At 37.3% G+C, this 9,566-nt stretch overlaps 1 long non-coding RNA gene across 1 annotated transcript; it reads left to right on the forward strand.

The window, feature by feature from the left end:
- The first annotated feature begins 4,770 nt into the window (after nt 1-4,770).
- On the forward strand, nt 4,771-7,423 carry LOC122275439. The gene is made up of 4 exons (XR_006228551.1): nt 4,771-4,990; nt 5,085-5,171; nt 6,282-6,317; nt 7,144-7,423. It is a non-coding gene; the product is annotated as an uncharacterized LOC122275439 (long non-coding RNA).
- The last annotated feature ends 2,143 nt before the right edge of the window (nt 7,424-9,566 follow it).

The raw sequence follows: 9,566 nt of genomic DNA on the forward strand, positions 1-9,566 counted from the left end.
GTTTCTCTTTCTTTACAGTTTTCTTTATTTGCTTTGTTTTTATTTGTTTTTTTTTTTTTTTTTTGCTTTGATTTTATATTTCATGTTGATTGTTTGTTTTGCTTGCTTAGTTCTGTGCACTTTCTTTTCTTTCGTTTGACTCATTGAGGACTATGTCTCTCACTAGTTGGGGGGTAGCATGTGTGCACAGTTTAAAAATATATATATATATAAATAAATAAATAAATAAATAAGATTTGTGAAATTTGAGCATCCGGGTGGAGTAGTTGAGCGGGATCATTTGTGAAGATTTATTTTCAAGCTTAAACATAGAGCATGATTTTTGATGCATCATATTTTGTTGATATGTGGCTTGAAACACTGGGATGTTATGCTTATTGAGATGAAACTTGATAAAATTTTTGTAGAACGAAAGGCAAATTTTGAAGGACATTTTGCACATGCTTACGCTTGTAATGTTCCTTATTTACCATTCATTGATTTAACACTGGAGAAGTAAACTGCAGGACTACCGAGCCATTCCAAAAAAAAAAAAAGGATTTGAAAAGAAAAGAAAAACAAAAAGAAAAGAGAAAAAAAAACAGAGAGAAAATGAATAAAGGCAACTTAGTGAACTTTCCTAAGTAAAAAGGGCTAGAAACAGTTACCCAAGACTTTGGGGGTTGAGTGTCCAACTTTAAAAACAGAGCTGGCGTGAAAACTACTATACCCTTGGGCTTTGAGGTAGTTAGAATCAGCAATGATTAATCTTAAGGTTGAAAAATCTTATGGCAAATCATGGTTAGTAATGAGGAACACACAACCGGTCTAGCTCCACACACACATTTGAGTTCTGAGACATTTGCCTTAATTCTATGTGAAAGATTGTTGAGATAGTCTTGGTGGGTATAACCCTTGGGGGTTGAGTAGTAACGTGTCACTTTTGTGAGAATTCATAATAGTGTTTGATTGTTTTTGTTTGAATTCCGATCTTTATGCAATATTCATCTCAATTAATTTTCACTATTTTGCTCAAGGATTAGCAAAATGCTAGTTGGGGGGTGTGATTGAGCTGAATTATTGCATTTTTAATGCTTTTGGAACTAATATATATTAATTCTTTCATTACTTTATCATTGATTTTATATGGAAAAATGAATAAATCAAAGTTGTGATTTTAATTGATTAAAAGCATGAATTTCTGCTCTAATTTTATCAACTGTTGATTAATATGGATTAAGGTATAATTCGCTCGAGCGGCCAGAAGCCGCCGCTCGAGCGAAGTCAGGCAGATTCAAACGCTCGACTTCCGCTCGACAGTGGGCTCGAGCTAGTTGCGGGAAAATAGATCGCTCGATGTTCGCTCGACACTCCGCTCGAGCGAATATCGCATTTTTACAGATCAGGGTTTATTCCGCCGTCAGAGTATATATATGTTTTCTTTACATCTTAGGACGACTTTTGGGTGGAAAAACTCGGTTTTGGGTAGAAAAACACTTAGAATTCATTTTTTCTATTGATTTTCATTCAGATTCAGAGAGGAGGATTCATACAATTGATCATTCACTCACACTACAGCAGATTGAAGAACTCCTTGAGGGGTCCAATTGCCACTGCAGCTCAGCTTCCTCCACCGCTTCGAATTTTCATCTCCATTCAACTGGCTTGATCTTTTCAATTCCCTGCTTGCTATTTCATTTCAGTTTTGAGTTTCTGAATTATTTTAGAGAATTTTGATTTAGACGTTTGAGTAATTTATTTGTTCTTCATTTAATTCGTGTTATTTATTTTTATCGTTTCGTTAAGCTTTCATTTTAGTAGTGATTACAATTACGGTGGTTTAATTTGAGAATTTGTGATTTGAATATAATGATGAACCCTAGAACATTGAATTTGGGGCTTTTCAATTTTCAGTGCATGTTTTATCAATTACTTCCTAATTTAGTTTGATTCTTAATCTAGTTTTATTAATTTTTGAGTTTAATCTATTAGTCCTTTATATTCCAATCTGACAATAAAAATCCAAAAACATGAATCTAGTCCATGACTAGTATCCTTTTCTATCCATTGCACATACCATCATTTTATTTTCTCTTTGTTTCACTTTTTTCAACGAGTTTGATTTTTAAGTAACTTTCCCTGAGGAGACGATCTAGGAATTTATTCCTAATTATTACACGACATCCTCCTGCATTTGAGATAGCTTTAGTGCTACTCATTTTTGAGTGAGTCAGACTGGATCTCATTGATTTTTCCCTCATCTTTTCTTTTTCTTTTCTTTTTTTCCTTTTTCTTTTTCCTTTTTCCTTCTTTTTCTTTCTTTTTCTTTCTTTTCTTCTTCTTTCTTCTCCTTTCTCTCCCGCGTACGCCGAACAGCTTCTTTTTCTCCTTCCCGTCGCCGCCCCTTTGACCGCCCAGTTCTCCGCCGTCCGGCCACCGTTTAGTGCACCACCACCACCATTCTCTTCCCCTTCCACCATAGATCATCTCCACCAATTTTCAGAGCCATCGGACCAGCCGTTAGCCACCGCGAGCCCCCGAAAGTCACTGCACCTGCTCTGTTTTTGCCCCTGTCGCCGGTTGCTTTCGCAGCCCAGAACCGCCGCTCGCCGGCGGCGTGGCCTACACCACCCACCTAGTTTTCTTCCCCTCTCACCGGTGAACATCCCCACCAAGTTTCACCTCCATCCGAGACACCGTTAGCCACCACGAGCTCCTCCAAGCCATACGGTTTTTCACCGATTCCGGCACCGTCGCACCACCTCTGGCCACCATCTCTTCACAGCTTCTTCCCCTACCTCTTGCCGACCTAAACCACCCATTTCCAGCCTCGATCTGTTGCCGGAGCAGCTCCCACGAGCCCAACTCCGTTCAGCCCCTTTTTGGCCTTCGACCGCCATTTCCACCACCACCCACGACCAAAACTCATTTCCCTTAACTTCATAAATATCTCAAGGCCATTCCCTATCAATCTCGAGCCTTGGTTTGTCCCCGTTCAAAAGTGGGTATTTTACAACCCACGGCCACAGTGAAATTTCACTGTTACGTTGCTTTCCTTCCGCCGTTTGCAACGACGCGAGCTTTCTAAAAATACCATATAGCGCTGTAAGTATTTTTCAAACCCTACTTTTAGATTTAAATATATTTTGCTCATTTAATAATTAATTTTTGTTGGTTCGCTGATTCCAGACTGAGTCCGAGGAGTTGGGGGTCGGATGCATGGAGGACGGAGTTGCTTGTTTTATTTATTTATGGTTGGTTGATCTTTTTGTGCATTGATATCGCATTTACATAGTGCATGCGCGTGCATTTTATTTAAATTGAGAAAATCCTGTTTTATTGGCGTAAGTGGATTTTCGGGTGCGTGTGTATCACGACCCCAAGCCGGGATGGGTATTATCCCGGTGGAGCTCTTCTGGTCATTCGAGAGCATAATAAACGGAGTGATGTCCCCTGAGTTGTCGCTGGACGACGACGAGAGCGGGGGCTAGAGGATGCTTGGCTACGAACGCGCCGGGCGCGGAACCGGGCATCGCTCTACGCACCGACTCCGTGGCCCTTCGCTGGCAAGGGCTAGAGAATGCTTGGCTACGAACACGCGGGGCGCGGAACTGGGCATCGCTCGTTTAGGTGTCACATGCGTGGTCGTTACTTGCGGTGTGGCACTGGAGCCACGGTGTGTGGATGCCATGGTGCATACAGTTTAATTGGTAAACGGTTTGAGTTTGATATGGGCCAGATGTGAATTTTGGCCTGATATTTGGAAAGGATTTGTTTTTGGGCCAAATGGGATTTTTGGCGTGTATGGAAAAATATGATTTTATAGGTTTTGTGCATTGGCATCACTTCATGCATATTGTTTGAGTTCTATATGTTTTTATCTGGTGGTGTTTGGGTTTTACTTACCTGCGGCACCATTTTTGGTACCCTAGATTTTGGTGCAGAGATCGAGGATGAGGAGGAGGAGGTTGAGCCCGAGGATGCGGCTCCGCCGGGGTGCTGAAGTTTATGCTTTGTATTTAGTTTAAAATTATGTTTGTATCTTGTAATATTTATTTATGTATGTGTTGAACAGTTTTGTATTAAACAAGAAAAATTCTGGTACTTAGTTATTGACTTGCTTTTCGCTGCATATTTCTCGTGCACATTCGTCGCTTATATACACACACTTGGCACACGATGACCAGTGATGTCATCATCCGGACGTCTCGATTTCCCCATGTTCGTGCGTGGGGATTTGGGGGCGTCACACTTCTTACTTAAGCATAGGAATCATTTAAACCAACCAAGAATTTTAACACATAATCCGATTGATGTCAAAGTAGTAAGAAATAAAAAAGATTACATGTAATGCCTAAGTCTTACTACGTAGGTCCTTACGTTATTTCACTTTATTCTTTAAGTTAAATATTTTTATTATTTTATTTTAAGATGGGTGTGTTTTGATTTTATGTGAGTTATCAAAATAAATTAAGGGCATGATTTTTAATACCCCACAATATATTTTCTCTTAAGCCCTTAACTTTAATTATTTATGAAATGGCCCAATCAATTTCCACCATTGGATTTGGTAGGTGGAGTAAATATCTTTCTACAATTGATCCTAGCCGTCCATTTCCTTAAGCTTTTAATGTAAGCTTTGACCAAAGTTATTGATCCTAGCTGTCCATTTCCTTAAGCTTTTAATGTAAGCTTTGACCAAAGTGTTAAGTCTTTGTCCCTCTTTTGAACCGTCGGTCACCATAAGCCAAAGAACACAAGTCTTCTTCTCTTCTCCTCCAAAGCCGACGTCTTCTCCTTCTTCCTCTCTTCTTCTTCTTTCATCTTCTAACTCAAGAAAAACCAAAATTTCTCTCAATTATTCAAGTCGTGCGACTTCCAAGGGAAAGAAATAAATTGTTTTGCCCTTTCCCAAACCGTGCCATACACTCATTTCATACCCATTTTCGAGTTGTTCATAGTTTGGGATTTCAAAGCTTGTTTTCATCTTCTAAGAGGTGAAAAATTGAAGGTAAGAGGCTCTTGATTTATTCCTTAGTATGGTTTATATGTGGGTTTCGAATTTCATAGCTTATCTCATATATATTTCGATTTTGGGTTTCCAGCCAAGAATTGGTGTTTTCTCTAGTACATTAAGCCGAAATCAACTCTCCTCTTCATGATTCTTGTGTTTTGGGAAGGAGTTACTAAAGGTATAAACCCTAACTTGAAGTTTCGTTGATTGGGATGTTGTTCAAGGTTAACCGAATCATGTAAAACACTTGTGTTTCAGTTTTTGTTTGTATTTTTTCATGCTGTGATTTTCACATATTTATGCCCTGTTTTTATTAGCCGAATATGCATGGGGGCTGTTTCGGTGTTGTGATTCTATATATTTCGAAATAAAGAGGGTTTTTAACAAATAAATTTGTTTTAAATTTTATATGACTCTCGGAATAATTCTTGGTATGAGTGTTGGTGCCATGGGTTTTATTTTGGAGGTGGTATTATGTTTTCTATCCTAGGATGCTAGAAGTGTTCAAATTTACTATGGTTGTTTGTAATCCTATAAACTGCTTTTAAAAGGGGTGTTAAATGATTAGATTATAAACTTTGATGCTAAGGATTTTAAGTTACTTAAAGAGTTATTCTTGCTATTTTCTATGTTAGGCTTAATTAATTTATTATGTTAACTAGGCTATTTATTATGCTTATGTTACTAGATTTTCAACCTAAGTTAGTATTAGAAGTAAAATGTTAATTGTATAAAGTGCTAAAGTGTGTGAGCTGTCTAATAAGTAGAAATTTTTTTATAAATGCCCTATGTTGATGCCTAAAGCCGTCCTTGGCTTTTGTCCTTTCTCATTTTATTTTCTACCAACCCCAAAAGCCATATATGTGCAATGTAGCCCTTCTAATAAGGGACACAATTAACTATTTTAAAAGGAGCATGATTCTTGGAAATTATCTAGCCTATTTGAGATGCCTAAATCTATTTTTAGCCATTTTTGAGAAATTCTAGATTTTGAACCTTTACTGCCATTAATTCCAAAGTAAGCCTAAACCAAATAAACCTTGTTAAGCCCATGAGTCTTCAACTACCTTTCCATGTAAATTACCCAAATGGTCCTTTTATGGACAGCTAGCATGCTTTAGTATTGATTATGTTACTCTTGTATGGGTTAGACGAGAGGTTAGTTACTTAAGGTAATGCTAAGGGTAGAAAGGGATGTTAGATTTATAATATTGTAGCTTTCTCATTTAAAGGGAGGCCTAAAAGATGTTGGATGAGTATTAACACGCTTATTATTTAATTGGAATAGGACCTACTGACGTTGGAGGTACCGAAGCATATCGAGGTAAGTAGCTATGACCATGCTCTTACACAAAGTTCTCTCATGAAATAATATATCTCTCTCTTATTGTAAATGTTCTTCTAAAGAAAGGTTAAATAAATCTATATTATGTACAAGCCTTTCTTAGTATCTCTGTTAAGCATCATATCGATTATAATTGTGTGTATGTGTAGTAATGCATGCACGTAGGTTCTAAGTTATAAGGTTTTTTATTCATGCTCTCTCAAATTACTAATGCCTCATTTATATGTAAGTAAAACATGAAATACTCTTTTTCCAAAATAGGCCGCTATTCATCAAACTAAGAAAAGATAATGAAAATGGTTGATTGTAAAGAAAGAAAAGAAACGAAATGAAGGTTAATGTATGAAAATACGTGATGGCAATATGAACGGAAAGGGTACCTAAGGACTAGGCAGATTGCAATACCGGATAAGTAGTACTAGTAGTGCACTCAGTGCTGCCCCTTGACTAAAAAGGATTCCTAACTTGTGACCACAGGTGAAAGCCAGGTCCAAAGGACCGCTAACCCCAATACATGAAGTGTAATAGTGTGCCAGCCAAAAGAAAGTGAAATACAAAAGTAGATGTTATGTAAGAAAGTATTGTTTAAACGTTATGCATGAAGGTTCTTCTTAATTGTTAAAGTTATGCATGAAAGTATGACTTATTTCTTAGACTGTTTATGCATGAAAGCATCATCAAAAGCAACAATTTTTATGTATGCATGTTTTAAAAAGAAAATATTAGATGCTTAGTAAGTTAAACAGCATGGTGTACTGCTTACTGAGTATTAGAATCACTTTGTGTTTATGTTTTAAATGTTCAGGTATTGATGGAGAGGCTGAGGAGCTGGGCACTACCGAGGAGGAAGGGGCTGATGTTTCGTAGTCCCTTGTTAGGTTGGTTCTTTTGGTGATAGTTCCTAGTTTATATGTTTTGAGGATGGGCCCCATGTGGGGATGTTTATTTGGGTTAACCTTTAAACAAGGTACCTTCGGGTACAAAGTAAATTTTATGATGGGGTATAGTGTAACTTCTATGATGGGGTGATGGTAACCCTCATACTTTGACTTAACTTCATTTTGTATGAACTGTAGGGACTGAGTCCCTTTTTGTTTAAGACTGGTTATGCTAGATGAATGAATGATGGACTCTGAGAGTCCTTTATGAATCAATGCTGAATTGAATGCCTATCAGGTGTTCCCCTTTTATTAGCTTAAAAATTCAGAGTACATGCATGATGTGTTCGAACTCGTCATGTATTATTAACTTTATAATATATATATATATATATAGACATAAAATGATATACATATATAATAGGGATAGAATAGGTACGGGATCACGATTCTTGCTCATGGTAGGGTGGGGTTGTGACATTACATGTGCATGATACCATCTTTCCACATGTGCAAGTTGGGAATGCTTTGTAGCTAACATATTCATCCCATAGGGTTTTGAAAGCACTGAAGCATTCAGTGATTGATAAAAAAAACCCTGAGTTATACAACTTGGAGATTTTTCAAGGTGAGAAACTCTTGGACCATCACTTTTTCAAGTATCTAGTTTTTAATTCATTTCAAAAATCAACAGCCGAGGCAACATAAAGCAAACTATTCCTTATTTATTTAGAAATGGAATTCATTAAACAAGAAAGTACCAAATTGTTAGCATGCAGCCAAGCAGTATGAAGAACAAGTTGATCAATAGGAGGAGCAGCAATTGAACCTTGAATGAATGCCACCTTGTTCTTGACAGTCAATGTTATGGTCATTAATCGACTCCATACAATGTAATTATCTCCAGCAAAAATTTCTGATACGAGGAGGGCACTAGGATTGTCACCTTGGATGGAGATAATAAAGACTAAAGGAATCATCTGTGGGATTTATGACAGAGCGAGGAGAAGTGATAGAATTGGTAGAATCCATTTCGGGAATCTATCCAAGAAAGTACAATAAATGAAAGAAGAAGAAGAAGATCACTACAAAGATTCTTGAGCAGAATTTTGTAATGCAAATTTCATGAATTCAAAGACTTAGAGATGAGAAGATGAATTTGCAGAAGCAAGAATGATTTTCAATCTGATACCATGTCAATTTTCTAATGAACACTTGAATGAAACTCGGTGAACACATAGTAGAAGCAGAGGAAAAATGAAATGAAAACCTTTCATGAATGGATTGAATGAATTAATTTATAACATACAAACCTAGAATAGGACTTAAGATTAATTTAGTTAGTATTTATTTATTTATTAATCTTTTTTTATATATAATTATTATGTTTATTATTTTATTTATTTTATTTTATTATTTACTTCTATTTTATCTGGTTCTTATTATTTTTCATGTGAGATAGTAGACCAGATTAAATAGAGTTTTTAGCTCATAAGGTAGTTCCCCTTATCTTGGTTCCTCTGTTGTTATCAGATGAGTTTCAATTTAAAAGGATTCTTAGATTAGAACCAACACTCAAACCAGAATTAGCCTACTCTCTTGAAGACCCAGTAAAACAAAAAAGAAAAAGAAACTCCTTCCCTCATCTATAAAATCACACGATATACTCAGATTCATCACACAAAAAGAACAAAAAAAAAAAAAATCTAGTTTACAAGGAGAGGAAGAACTCATACGCATAGGCTTGGTTTTCCGCCAGCCACCGCCAACCACCTTAGGACTTCGAAGCACCACCCATGGTGCCAGAAATTGCCGACCAGCCCAACCTCGTCGAACCCACTTCCTCTGGTAAGTCACTGTTGCCGCACTCAGTCTCCTCTCTCTCTGTTTCTTTTATGTTTCAGCCATCTCACTCTAAATCATTTCTTTCTTCTGTTGTGTTGCATCACTCTACCCAAAGAAGCCCCATTATGTCGCCGGTCACACCCAGCCACCAGTGTCTTCATCGCAGCCGGTCCCTTCCCTCGGTGAGTTGCCCCTTTTGTCACACAAAGGAGTCTCTGTTTTTTTCAATTTTCAGCCTGTGTGTTTTCCACACATAGGGCTTCACTTTTTTGAAACTAAAACAGGCCTTTGAGCCTTAGGCCCATTCGGCCTAGAGCCTTTTATTTTACAAGAATGCCCAGAGGGTCGTACCATGTGTTGGACTCAACTTTTCTTTTAGAAACTAATAGTATTTTAAGTGGGCTTATTCTTTGAGTACTGAAACTGTTTTAGTAACCTTGGATGAGTATTTTCTTTATTTGAGGTTGGGCTGAAATTCAAATCAGACCAAGTCTTACGACTTGCT

Source organism: Carya illinoinensis, chromosome 9 (assembly GCF_018687715.1).
Source record: "Carya illinoinensis cultivar Pawnee chromosome 9, C.illinoinensisPawnee_v1, whole genome shotgun sequence".
In the NCBI taxonomy this organism is placed as follows: Eukaryota; Viridiplantae; Streptophyta; class Magnoliopsida; order Fagales; family Juglandaceae; genus Carya; species Carya illinoinensis.